Source organism: Leuresthes tenuis, unplaced genomic scaffold, assembly GCF_036924035.1.
Source record: "Leuresthes tenuis unplaced genomic scaffold, fLeuTen1.0.hap1 SCAF_18, whole genome shotgun sequence".
NCBI lineage: Eukaryota > Metazoa > Chordata > Actinopteri > Atheriniformes > Atherinopsidae > Leuresthes > Leuresthes tenuis.
In genome coordinates, this window is record NW_027325372.1 from 27516866 (window position 1) to 27529926 (window position 13061).

At 43.3% G+C, this 13061-nt stretch overlaps 9 non-coding genes across 9 annotated transcripts; 8 read left to right on the forward strand and 1 right to left on the reverse strand.

The window, feature by feature from the left end:
* Positions 1–372: 372 nt before the first annotated feature.
* Positions 373–486, forward strand: LOC140275723 (U5 spliceosomal RNA). Its single transcript, XR_011908443.1, has one exon. It is a non-coding gene; the product is annotated as a U5 spliceosomal RNA (small nuclear RNA).
* A 308-nt stretch (positions 487–794) lies between these two features.
* Positions 795–978, forward strand: LOC140276034 (U2 spliceosomal RNA). Its single transcript, XR_011908725.1, has one exon. It is a non-coding gene; the product is annotated as a U2 spliceosomal RNA (small nuclear RNA).
* A 2185-nt stretch (positions 979–3163) lies between these two features.
* LOC140275724 (U5 spliceosomal RNA) lies at positions 3164–3277 on the forward strand. The gene has a single exon (XR_011908444.1). It is a non-coding gene; the product is annotated as a U5 spliceosomal RNA (small nuclear RNA).
* Positions 3278–3585: 308 nt separating this feature from the next.
* On the forward strand, positions 3586–3769 carry LOC140276035 (U2 spliceosomal RNA). The gene has a single exon (XR_011908726.1). It is a non-coding gene; the product is annotated as a U2 spliceosomal RNA (small nuclear RNA).
* A 2185-nt stretch (positions 3770–5954) lies between these two features.
* LOC140275725 (U5 spliceosomal RNA) lies at positions 5955–6068 on the forward strand. Its single transcript, XR_011908445.1, has one exon. It is a non-coding gene; the product is annotated as a U5 spliceosomal RNA (small nuclear RNA).
* Positions 6069–6376: 308 nt separating this feature from the next.
* Positions 6377–6560, forward strand: LOC140276036 (U2 spliceosomal RNA). The gene has a single exon (XR_011908727.1). It is a non-coding gene; the product is annotated as a U2 spliceosomal RNA (small nuclear RNA).
* Positions 6561–8828: 2268 nt separating this feature from the next.
* On the forward strand, positions 8829–8942 carry LOC140275837 (U5 spliceosomal RNA). Its single transcript, XR_011908548.1, has one exon. It is a non-coding gene; the product is annotated as a U5 spliceosomal RNA (small nuclear RNA).
* A 308-nt stretch (positions 8943–9250) lies between these two features.
* LOC140276191 (U2 spliceosomal RNA) lies at positions 9251–9434 on the forward strand. Its single transcript, XR_011908865.1, has one exon. It is a non-coding gene; the product is annotated as a U2 spliceosomal RNA (small nuclear RNA).
* Positions 9435–12678: 3244 nt separating this feature from the next.
* On the reverse strand, positions 12679–12792 carry LOC140276300 (U5 spliceosomal RNA). The gene has a single exon (XR_011908906.1). It is a non-coding gene; the product is annotated as a U5 spliceosomal RNA (small nuclear RNA).
* Between the last annotated feature and the right edge of the window lie 269 nt (positions 12793–13061).

Below are 13061 nucleotides of genomic sequence, written 5' to 3' on the forward strand. Positions count from 1 at the left end.
CTGGTTCTTTCTCATAATACAAAGTTTGTTGTTTATTGTTGAAACTTCATCAGAAGTGAAGAAATAAATGAATGCCTATCAACAAATGTGGGATCTAAACTCTAGTGCTTCCTCTAAAATAATTTCCTTTCTCAATTCAGAAATGTGTGTGTGTAAGTCACAACACCCGTGACACCAAAACGGCTTTCTTTTCTCTCTTTTCTCTACACTCTGCACTGTCAGAACAAAGCCTCAATACGGTGTTCCCGTGGTGTTTTTGTTGCTGCCTTGTCGATTGCACAGGGGCAAGCGTTTCAACCAAGCAACGCTCACCATGGGGAAGGTGGCTATGGCAACTAGCCTGATGCCCTGCTCCCGCAGTGACGGATAATCGTACTCTGGTTTCTCTTCATAACATACAAGTCTTTCGCCTTTTACTAAAGACTTTCGTGGAGAGCAGCACTAATGAGTTGTTTCTATTTTTGGCAGGCTTTACCTTTGCGGGTGAAGCCCTTTCTGTCTGTGCAAAAGAAATCTTGTTACTGTGCAGAGTGACTTCTCTGAGTAGAGTCGCCTTACTTGTTGCGATTGTGCCGATGTTCGAAGCTGGAGTGCAAAGTTGTTGCTTGAATGGTGCTTGCTGGAGCATGCGGGAGTGCAAAGTTATACCATTTAAAAGGGCTGAAGAGTGCTCAGTGCAGCGGGTGGGCGGAGGTGCAACGTGACACTCTGGCCACCTATGGCCATAAAAAGAACACTGCTACAAGTGCGCATTGTGCCAGCAAGGGCCCTCGGACCTGAAACAGTGGACAGTTATCGCTTCTCGGCCTTTTGGCTAAGATCAAGTGTAGTATCTGTTCTTATCAGTTTAATATGTCCTCTATACGAGGACTACATATTAAATGGATTTTTAAGAATAGGAGTTGAAAAAGAAGCTTGCTCCGTTCACTCCAAGCATCGACCCGGTACTGCAGTGCCGCTGGGAACGGTGCGCTCTTCTCTGCTCTTGTGAAAAAGCAAACAGCGGTGCAGGATGGAAGTTTCAGGGAGCCCAAGATGAAACTTTCTTTTAATCTGCTGAGAAAAGAGAGTGAATGCGAAGTAGACTTTAACACAGCTCTGGGAGCGAGCCGAGTGTGGGCTAACCGGGAGAATTGCTTGAAAGAAACGCGACACCGAATGAGTGGTCAGAACAAAGCCTCAATACGGTGTTCCCGTGGTGTTTGTGGCTGCCTTGTCTTTTGCACAGAGTAAAAGACAAGGCAGCCATCGAATAGGGCCCGATTGTTCCTACTTGGTCAGCCGAGGAGCAAGGGGGGGGAGCAAGCGTCTCAACCAAGCAAATCTCACCAAGTAGGAACAATCGGGCCCTATTCGATGGCTGCAACACCTGAAAGAGATATTGATGCGAGACCCGATCAAAAGCTTTTTCAAAGTCTAAATTTAAGATGACAAGCCGGGTGTTTCTGTCTCTAGCGTAATCAATGATGTCTCGAATCAGTACGAGGCTGTCGGTGAGTTGTCTCTCTGAGATGGCACAAGCCTGGTCTGGGTGAATTACCTCCTCTAAAACAGAGGACATCCGTGTCGTTAAAACCTTGCTAAAAAGTTTACAGTCAAAGTTTAAAAGTGTGATGGGCCTCCAATTCTTTAGGTCAGTCTTATCATTTTTATCAGAAGTGAAGAAATAAATGAATGCCTATCAACAAATGTGGGATCTAAACTCTAGTGCTTCCTCTAAAATAATTTCCTTTCACAATTTAGAAATGTGACAACACCCGTGACACCAAAACGGCTTTCTTTTCTCTACACTCTGCACTATGAGCACACACACCAAATCAGAAAGGCTTTTTTCTCTCTTTTCTACATTATGGACTGTGGGGACACAAAACCGCTCTCTCTTTTTTTTTTTGATTGTGTGCCAGGGCGTTGTCTCACGTATTAGATTATGCTTACGATACGAATGGGTTTATCAGTCACTTCAGAATCCATACATACTGATCCTCCCGTAATAAAATGGTCGGATCTTATCAAACACACTTTGTTTCTTGTGACAATCAAGTCAGCGAAACAGCGTATACACGTCAAGACACTGAATCAAGTTTGCCACAAGAACTCATAAGTTTGGCAGTATTGCTCTGCCGTCAGCAATCATACACCCATTTTATTTTCGTGAGACATGTGCAGGCACCTGTTCATCTACTGTTCTATCACTATGAATTAGTTTATCTATTATTAATAAGGATACTTCTACAACTACTATCAAAGTATGTCCAGACTTCTTATGTTGTCAGTTGCTATATATGAATAAGTGGGTAGCTACTGACAAGCATTAAGCATGTCACACAGCCCAAACATATAACATTTCAGGACACACCACACAGTTAACAACCACAGTGAAGTGTCAAAGCCCAAACATGTAACATTCAACAGGACACTTACACAACTCATTCAAATCAAACAGTCAGACAACATACAAGAACATATACCCCAGCCGGCATTGCTCCCTGCCTATTTTCCTACAGCTCACTATGTGTGCGCACACCTTTATTCACAAACTCTTCAACTTATACTCTTTTACCAAAGCTGCTACAGCTCGATTGGCCGAATACCCTTAGATCCTATTTCGGTGAATTTGACATCTGCCTTACATGTAACAGATTAGCGGTTTAGCAGTTTTAATTTAGTTTGAGTGAAGGAATTCATTTTATAGCAAAATCCGAAATCGTGAAGAACTCATGAAAGTAAGCTTATTCTCGGATTCCTGAAACTTTAGATTTGCTCTTTCTTTTACTGCAAAGTACAACGTTGTTTTTTTTTTGTTTAAATCTTTCTAGACATGGTAAATATGAAGGACAAAGCAGTTTTAACATAGTTTGAGTGAAGGAATTCATTTTATAGATAAAATCCCAAGAGTCTGCTGAGAAAAGAGAGTGAATGCGAAGTAGACTTTAACACGGCTCTGGGAGCGAGCCGAGTGTGGGCTAACCAGGAGAATTGCTTGAAAGAAACGCGACACCGAATGAGCGGTCAGAACAAAGCCTCAATACGGTGTTCCCGTGGTGTTTTTGTTGCTGCCTTGTCGATTGCACAGGGGCAAGCGTTTCAACCAAGCAACGCTCACCATGGGGAAGGTGGCTATGGCAACTAGCCTGATGCCCTGCTCCCGCAGTGACGGATAATCGTACTCTGGTTTCTCTTCATAACATACAAGTCTTTCGCCTTTTACTAAAGACTTTCGTGGAGAGCAGCACTAATGAGTTGTTTCTATTTTTGGCAGGCTTTACCTTTGCGGGTGAAGCCCTTTCTGTCTGTGCAAAAGAAATCTTGTTACTGTGCAGAGTGACTTCTCTGAGTAGAGTCGCCTTACTTGTTGCGATTGTGCCGATGTTCGAAGCTGGAGTGCAAAGTTGTTGCTTGAATGGTGCTTGCTGGAGCATGCGGGAGTGCAAAGTTATACCATTTAAAAGGGCTGAAGAGTGCTCAGTGCAGCGGGTGGGCGGAGGTGCAACGTGACACTCTGGCCACCTATGGCCATAAAAAGAACACTGCTACAAGTGCGCATTGTGCCAGCAAGGGCCCTCGGACCTGAAACAGTGGACAGTTATCGCTTCTCGGCCTTTTGGCTAAGATCAAGTGTAGTATCTGTTCTTATCAGTTTAATATGTCCTCTATACGAGGACTACATATTAAATGGATTTTTAAGAATAGGAGTTGAAAAAGAAGCTTGCTCCGTTCACTCCAAGCATCGACCCGGTACTGCAGTGCCGCTGGGAACGGTGCGCTCTTCTCTGCTCTTGTGAAAAAGCAAACAGCGGTGCAGGATGGAAGTTTCAGGGAGCCCAAGATGAAACTTTCTTTTAATCTGCTGAGAAAAGAGAGTGAATGCGAAGTAGACTTTAACACAGCTCTGGGAGCGAGCCGAGTGTGGGCTAACCGGGAGAATTGCTTGAAAGAAACGCGACACCGAATGAGTGGTCAGAACAAAGCCTCAATACGGTGTTCCCGTGGTGTTTGTGGCTGCCTTGTCTTTTGCACAGAGTAAAAGACAAGGCAGCCATCGAATAGGGCCCGATTGTTCCTACTTGGTCAGCCGAGGAGCAAGGGGGGGGAGCAAGCGTCTCAACCAAGCAAATCTCACCAAGTAGGAACAATCGGGCCCTATTCGATGGCTGCAACACCTGAAAGAGATATTGATGCGAGACCCGATCAAAAGCTTTTTCAAAGTCTAAATTTAAGATGACAAGCCGGGTGTTTCTGTCTCTAGCGTAATCAATGATGTCTCGAATCAGTACGAGGCTGTCGGTGAGTTGTCTCTCTGAGATGGCACAAGCCTGGTCTGGGTGAATTACCTCCTCTAAAACAGAGGACATCCGTGTCGTTAAAACCTTGCTAAAAAGTTTACAGTCAAAGTTTAAAAGTGTGATGGGCCTCCAATTCTTTAGGTCAGTCTTATCATTTTTATCAGAAGTGAAGAAATAAATGAATGCCTATCAACAAATGTGGGATCTAAACTCTAGTGCTTCCTCTAAAATAATTTCCTTTCACAATTTAGAAATGTGACAACACCCGTGACACCAAAACGGCTTTCTTTTCTCTACACTCTGCACTATGAGCACACACACCAAATCAGAAAGGCTTTTTTCTCTCTTTTCTACATTATGGACTGTGGGGACACAAAACCGCTCTCTCTTTTTTTTTTTGATTGTGTGCCAGGGCGTTGTCTCACGTATTAGATTATGCTTACGATACGAATGGGTTTATCAGTCACTTCAGAATCCATACATACTGATCCTCCCGTAATAAAATGGTCGGATCTTATCAAACACACTTTGTTTCTTGTGACAATCAAGTCAGCGAAACAGCGTATACACGTCAAGACACTGAATCAAGTTTGCCACAAGAACTCATAAGTTTGGCAGTATTGCTCTGCCGTCAGCAATCATACACCCATTTTATCTTCGTGAGACATGTGCAGGCACCTGTTCATCTACTGTTCTATCACTATGAATTAGTTTATCTATTATTAATAAGGATACTTCTACAACTACTATCAAAGTATGTCCAGACTTCTTATGTTGTCAGTTGCTATATATGAATAAGTGGGTAGCTACTGACAAGCATTAAGCATGTCACACAGCCCAAACATATAACATTTCAGGACACACCACACAGTTAACAACCACAGTGAAGTGTCAAAGCCCAAACATGTAACATTCAACAGGACACTTACACAACTCATTCAAATCAAACAGTCAGACAACATACAAGAACATATACCCCAGCCGGCATTGCTCCCTGCCTATTTTCCTACAGCTCACTATGTGTGCGCACACCTTTATTCACAAACTCTTCAACTTATACTCTTTTACCAAAGCTGCTACAGCTCGATTGGCCGAATACCCTTAGATCCTATTTCGGTGAATTTGACATCTGCCTTACATGTAACAGATTAGCGGTTTAGCAGTTTTAATTTAGTTTGAGTGAAGGAATTCATTTTATAGCAAAATCCGAAATCGTGAAGAACTCATGAAAGTAAGCTTATTCTCGGATTCCTGAAACTTTAGATTTGCTCTTTCTTTTACTGCAAAGTACAACGTTGTTTTTTTTTTGTTTAAATCTTTCTAGACATGGTAAATATGAAGGACAAAGCAGTTTTAACATAGTTTGAGTGAAGGAATTCATTTTATAGATAAAATCCCAAGAGTCTGCTGAGAAAAGAGAGTGAATGCGAAGTAGACTTTAACACGGCTCTGGGAGCGAGCCGAGTGTGGGCTAACCAGGAGAATTGCTTGAAAGAAACGCGACACCGAATGAGCGGTCAGAACAAAGCCTCAATACGGTGTTCCCGTGGTGTTTTTGTTGCTGCCTTGTCGATTGCACAGGGGCAAGCGTTTCAACCAAGCAACGCTCACCATGGGGAAGGTGGCTATGGCAACTAGCCTGATGCCCTGCTCCCGCAGTGACGGATAATCGTACTCTGGTTTCTCTTCATAACATACAAGTCTTTCGCCTTTTACTAAAGACTTTCGTGGAGAGCAGCACTAATGAGTTGTTTCTATTTTTGGCAGGCTTTACCTTTGCGGGTGAAGCCCTTTCTGTCTGTGCAAAAGAAATCTTGTTACTGTGCAGAGTGACTTCTCTGAGTAGAGTCGCCTTACTTGTTGCGATTGTGCCGATGTTCGAAGCTGGAGTGCAAAGTTGTTGCTTGAATGGTGCTTGCTGGAGCATGCGGGAGTGCAAAGTTATACCATTTAAAAGGGCTGAAGAGTGCTCAGTGCAGCGGGTGGGCGGAGGTGCAACGTGACACTCTGGCCACCTATGGCCATAAAAAGAACACTGCTACAAGTGCGCATTGTGCCAGCAAGGGCCCTCGGACCTGAAACAGTGGACAGTTATCGCTTCTCGGCCTTTTGGCTAAGATCAAGTGTAGTATCTGTTCTTATCAGTTTAATATGTCCTCTATACGAGGACTACATATTAAATGGATTTTTAAGAATAGGAGTTGAAAAAGAAGCTTGCTCCGTTCACTCCAAGCATCGACCCGGTACTGCAGTGCCGCTGGGAACGGTGCGCTCTTCTCTGCTCTTGTGAAAAAGCAAACAGCGGTGCAGGATGGAAGTTTCAGGGAGCCCAAGATGAAACTTTCTTTTAATCTGCTGAGAAAAGAGAGTGAATGCGAAGTAGACTTTAACACAGCTCTGGGAGCGAGCCGAGTGTGGGCTAACCGGGAGAATTGCTTGAAAGAAACGCGACACCGAATGAGTGGTCAGAACAAAGCCTCAATACGGTGTTCCCGTGGTGTTTGTGGCTGCCTTGTCTTTTGCACAGAGTAAAAGACAAGGCAGCCATCGAATAGGGCCCGATTGTTCCTACTTGGTCAGCCGAGGAGCAAGGGGGGGGAGCAAGCGTCTCAACCAAGCAAATCTCACCAAGTAGGAACAATCGGGCCCTATTCGATGGCTGCAACACCTGAAAGAGATATTGATGCGAGACCCGATCAAAAGCTTTTTCAAAGTCTAAATTTAAGATGACAAGCCGGGTGTTTCTGTCTCTAGCGTAATCAATGATGTCTCGAATCAGTACGAGGCTGTCGGTGAGTTGTCTCTCTGAGATGGCACAAGCCTGGTCTGGGTGAATTACCTCCTCTAAAACAGAGGACATCCGTGTCGTTAAAACCTTGCTAAAAAGTTTACAGTCAAAGTTTAAAAGTGTGATGGGCCTCCAATTCTTTAGGTCAGTCTTATCATTTTTATCAGAAGTGAAGAAATAAATGAATGCCTATCAACAAATGTGGGATCTAAACTCTAGTGCTTCCTCTAAAATAATTTCCTTTCACAATTTAGAAATGTGTGTGTGTAAGTCACAACACCTGTGACACCAAAACGGCTTTCTTTTCTCTACACTCTGCACTATGAGCACACACACCAAATCAGAAAGGCTTTTTTCTCTCTTTTCTACATTATGGACTGTGGGGACACAAAACCGCTCTCTCTTTTTTTTTTTATCGTGTGCCAGGGCGTTGTCTCACGTATTAGATTGTGCTTAAGATACGAATGGGTTTATCAGTCACATCAGAATCCATACATACTGATCCTCCCGTAATAAAATGGTCGGATCTTATCAAACACATTTTGTTTCTTGTGACAATCAAGTCAGCGAAACAGCGTATACACGTCAAGACACTGAATCAAGTTTGCCACAAGAACTCATAAGTTTGGCAGTATTGCTCTGCCATCAACAATGATACACCCATTTTATTTTCGTGAGACATGTGCAGGCACCTGTTCATCTACTGTTCTATCACTATGAATTAGTTTATCTATTATCAATAAGGATACTTCTACAACTACTCTATCAAAGTATGTCCGGACTTCTTACGTTGTCAGTTGCTATATATGAATAAGTGGGTAGCTACTGACAAGCATTAAGCATGTCACACAGCCCAAACATATAACATTTCAGGACACACCACACAGTTAACAACCACAGTGAAGCGTGTCAAAGCCCAAACATGTAACATTCAACAGGACACTTACACAACACATTCAAATCAAACAGTCAGACAACATACAAGAACATATACGCCAGCCGGCATTGCTCCCTGCCTATTTTCCTACAGCTCACTATGTGTGCGCACACCTTTATTCACAAACTCTTCAACTTATACTCTTTTACCGAAGCTGCTACAGCTCGATTGGCCGAATACCGAATAATCCTAATTCGGTGAATTTGACATCTGCCTTACATATAACAGATTAGCGGTTTAGCAGTTTTAATTTAGTTTGAGTGAAGGAATTCATTTTATAGCAAAATCCGAAATCGTGAAGAACTCATGAAAGTAAGCTTATTCTCGGATTCCTGAAACTTTAGATTTGCTATTTCTTTTACTGCAAAGTACAACGTTGGTTTTTTTGTTTAAATCTTTCAAGACATGGTAAATATGAAGGACAAAGCAGTTTTAACATAGTTTGAGTGAATTTATTCATTTTATTGATAAAATCCCAAGAGTCTGCTGAGAAAAGAGAGTGAATGCGAAGTAGACTTTAACACGGCTCTGGGAGCGAGCCGAGTGCGGGCTAACCGGGAGAATTGCTTGAAAGAAACGCGACACCGAATGAGCGGTCAGAACAAAGCCTCAATAAAGGATTCTCGTGGTGTTTTTGTTGCTGCCTTGTCTTTTGCACAGAGTAAAAGACAAGGCAGCCATCGAATAGGGCCCGATTGTTCCTACTTGGTCAGCCGAGGAGCAAGGGGGGGAGCAAGCGTCTCAACCAAGCAAAGCTCACCATGGGGAAGGTGGCTATGGCAACTAGCCTGATGCCCTGCTCCCGCAGTGACGGATAATCGTACTCTGGTTTCTCTTCATAACATACAAGTCTTTCGCCTTTTATTAAAGACTTCCGTGGAGAGCAGCACTAATGAGTTGTTTCTATTATTGGCAGGCTTTACCTTTGCGGGTGAAGCCCTTTCTGTCTGTGCAAAAGAAATCTTGCTACTTTGCAGAGTGACTTCTCTGAGTAGAGTCGCCTTACTTGTTGCGACTGTGCCGATGTTCGAAGCTGGAGTGCAAAGTTGTTGCTTGAATGGTGCTTGCTGGAGCATGCGGGAGTGCAAAGTTATACCATTTAAAAGGGCTGAAGAGTGCTCAGTGCAGCGGGTGGGCGGAGGTGCAACGTGACACTCTGGCCACCTATGGCCATAAAAAGAACACTGCTACAAGTGCGCATTGTGCCAGCAAGGGCCCTCGGACCTGAAACAGTGGACAGTTATCGCTTCTCGGCCTTTTGGCTAATATCAAGTGTAGTATCTGTTCTTATCAGTTTAATATGTCCTCTATACGAGGACAACATATTAAATGGATTTTTAAGAATAGGAGTTGAAAAAGAAGCTTGCTCCGTTCACTCCAAGCCTCGACCCGGTACTGCAGTGCCGCTGGGAACAGTGCGCTCTCCTCTGCTCTTGTGAAAAAGCAAACAGCGGTGCAGGATGGAAGTTTCAGGGAGCCCAAGATGAAACTTTCTTTTAATCTGCTGAGAAAAGAGAGTGAATGCGAAGTGGACTTTAACACGGCTCTGGGAGCGAGCCGAGTGCGGGCTAACCGGGAGAATTGCTTGAAAGAAACGCGACACCGAATGAGTGGTCAGAACAAAGCCTCAATACGGTGTTCCCGTGGTGTTTGTGGCTGCCTTGTCTTTTGCACAGAGTAAAAGACAAGGCAGCCATCGAATAGATTGTTTCTACTTGGTCAGCCGAGGAGCAGGGGGGGGGGGCAAGCGTCTCAACCAAGCAAAGCTCACCAAATAGGAACAATCGGGCCCTTTTCGATGGCTGCAACACCTGAAAGAGATATTGATGCGAGACCCGATCAAATGCTTTTTCAAAGTCTAAATTTAAGATGACAAGCCGGGTGTTTCTGTCTCTAGCGTAATCAATGATGTCTCGAATCAGTACGAGGCTGTCGGTGAGTTGTCTCCCTGAGATGGCACAAGCTTGGTCTGGGTGAATTACCTCCTCTAAAACAGAGGACATCCGTGTCGCTAAAACCTTGCTAAAAAGTTTACAGTCAAAGTTTAAAAGTGTGATTGGCCTCCAATTCTTTAGGTCAGTCTTATCATTTTTTTTATAAAGTAGAGTCACTATTCCCACTCTAAAACTGTCAGGCAGTCGGTCGAGTTTTTCAAAATCTTTAAAAACATCTAAAATGTCTGATGATAAAAGGTCCCAATAGGTCAGATAGAATTCTGCAGGAAGCCCGTCTAAACCCGGAGCTCGACTTCTCTTAAAACCTGTTAGGCATTTTTTTAACTCTAAAGCAGTAAAATTCTGTGTCAAGTGTGCATTCTCTTTTACGGTTTTGTCAACGAATTTTAAGATTTCTGCCGATGTTTCCAAGTGCACTGGTTTCTCTTTGTACATGTTACTATAAAAGGTATGTACAGTTTCAATCATCTCTTGTGTGGATTTTGTTAAAAACCCATCTTCTCTTTTTAGATTTTGATTACACTCCTTTTTATTTATAACTTTCTTTCTTTTTCACCTTCCTCAATTTCCTGCTCCCTGCTTCTTACAAAAATTCCTTTACTCTTTATTTCTGCTAAAACTGACATTTCCTTTTTGACATCTTTGATTTCTTCTTTAAAGTCTATGCCACACTGATTTAGTTTAAAGTAGCGCTGTAAGCGTTTATGTAGTCCCATCATACATCTATTCTCTTTCCTTTTTTTACGTTTACCTTGCTGTTTAAAAAAAGTCTGGGTCGTTTCCTTCACCATTTCCCACCATTGTGCATGTGTTTCGTAGAGGTCTTGAAGGGTCTGCCACTCTTTATAACATTCCCTGTACTGACTGACTATGATTTCATCCTCCAACAGGGAACAGTTGAGTTTCCACAGACCACTTCCTACCGTCACACCAGAAGGGGGTGAAAGGGTGCAGGAGAGCATAAGGTGGTCTGAAAAGAAAACAGGGGTTAATCTAACATCAGTGGGTGGGCAATCTCTAGTAAAGAAATAATCAATGCGAGAGGCTCTGCTGCCATCATGACTAAACCAGGTGAAGCCCTCCTCTCTGGGATGCATGGTTTTAAAACAGTCAGTAAGCTTAAAATCCCTGCATATGCCCTGAAGTAAAATCGAAGTCTTATCCACTTTAAAATCTACCCCTGCTCTTTTTCTATCTTTCCTGCTCAAGATACAGTTAAAATCCCCTCCTACAACTAAAGGTACTTGCCCTAGCATGTAAAGCTGTATATCTTCTAAAAGGTCATACCTTTCATTTTTTCCATTGAAACCATAAATATTTAAGAGGTTAAAGTCTTGCCCCATAAAATTCAAGTGTGCTAAAAGTGCCCGTCCGTCTCTCACCACTGTGCTACCTTTCACCAGAACATGCGGATTTTTAATTAGAATGGCCACACCATCATTTTTATTTTGATTTGAGCCACTCCATATCGATAAATGGGGCCACATTTCCTCCCATTGTCTATGGTTTTTTAAAAAAGGTAGTCCACATTCTTGTATTAAAAACACATCTGATTTTATGGAGTCTAAGAAGGATAAAATACTCTGGGCTCTTGTCTTTGATTTCACACTTCTCACATTTAGTGTTGAGAAGGTGAGAACCATTAAAAGCATAAAGGAAAGTAGGTATGTCATTTTCGTTTTTCTAAGTTATCAAAACAAATTACACACAGGTTATTTCTTGGGAAACTAGCTCTTCCTTCATTTCTTTAGGTGAAAGGTGAGTAGGGTGATCTATATTTCCTTTTCGGACTCTCGGTGTTGGCCTCTGACGCAATGTTGCATTTAACTTTGAGTCCCTGGGGGTTGATTGCAGAGCTGAAGTTAAAAAGGAGACCTCATTTCGTGAGTCGGAGGGGAAGACTCTAGGTTCTTCCACTGAAGAACTGTCTGAAAGGGACCTAACCCTTCCCCTCTTCTCTGATACCACTGGGGAATCAGAGGCTCAGATGCCGTCCTCTTCGGCTGTTGACCTTCGGGGAGGTGAGTATCTTCACTAGACTCACCTGTCTGCTCTTCCTCCTCATTTAGCGTAGCTCCACCCTCTGCCTGTGAATTCTCACAGACTTCAACACTGAGTGGTGAGGCCTCTACAGGCCCCTCCCCTTTTTGCTCCTCACTTCCAATCCAAGCTTTTGGCGGGAAGTTTGAATTTATTGGGTCAACCTCTTCACTTTGTTCACCAACTGCCACCTTTGGTCCTTCTCTTTGTTGGCTTGACTGTGGCTTTACCGTCTTTAATTTGTTGGCAAAAGATTTAGGGCAATCTCTGAAGAGGTGATTTAATTCTCCACAGAGATTACATTTCCTGCCATTTGGACACTCTCCAAAAGTTTGCCCAATTTCTCTGCTCTTCCCACATAACACCTTGGTACAAGCCTCAACCAGGTGCCCATGCTCACCACACTTGCGGCAGTACTTGGGCTGCCCCTGGTAGTGGATGTAACCTCGGTTTTCAAGGTGGCCAGAGTGTCGCCCACCCGCTGCACTGAGCACTCTTCAGCCCTTTTAAATGGTATAACTTTGCACTCCCGCACACTCCAGCAAGCACCATTCAAGCAACAACTTTGCACTCCAGCTTCGAACATCGGCACAGTCGCAACAAGTAAGGCGATTCTACTCAGAGAAGTCACTCTGCACAGTAAGAATATTTCTTTTGCACAGACAGAAAGGGCTTCACCCGCAAAGGTAAAGCCTGCCAAAAATAGAAACAACTCATTAGTGCTGCTCTCCACAGAAGTCTTTAGTAAAAGGCGAAAGACTTGTACGTTATGAAGAGAAACCAGAGTACGATTATCCGTCACTGCGGGAGCAGGGCATCAGGCTAGTTGGCATAGCCACCTTCCCCATGGTGAGCTTTGCTTGGTTGAGACGCTTGAGATTTAAACAAAAAAAACAACTCAAACTAAATTAAAACTGCTAAACCGCTAATCTGTTATATGTAAGGCAGATGTCAAATTCACCGAAATAGGATCAAAGGGTATTCGGCCAATCGAGCTGTAGCAGCTTCGGTAAAAGAGTATAAGTTGAAGAGTTTGTGAATAAAGGTGTGCGCACACA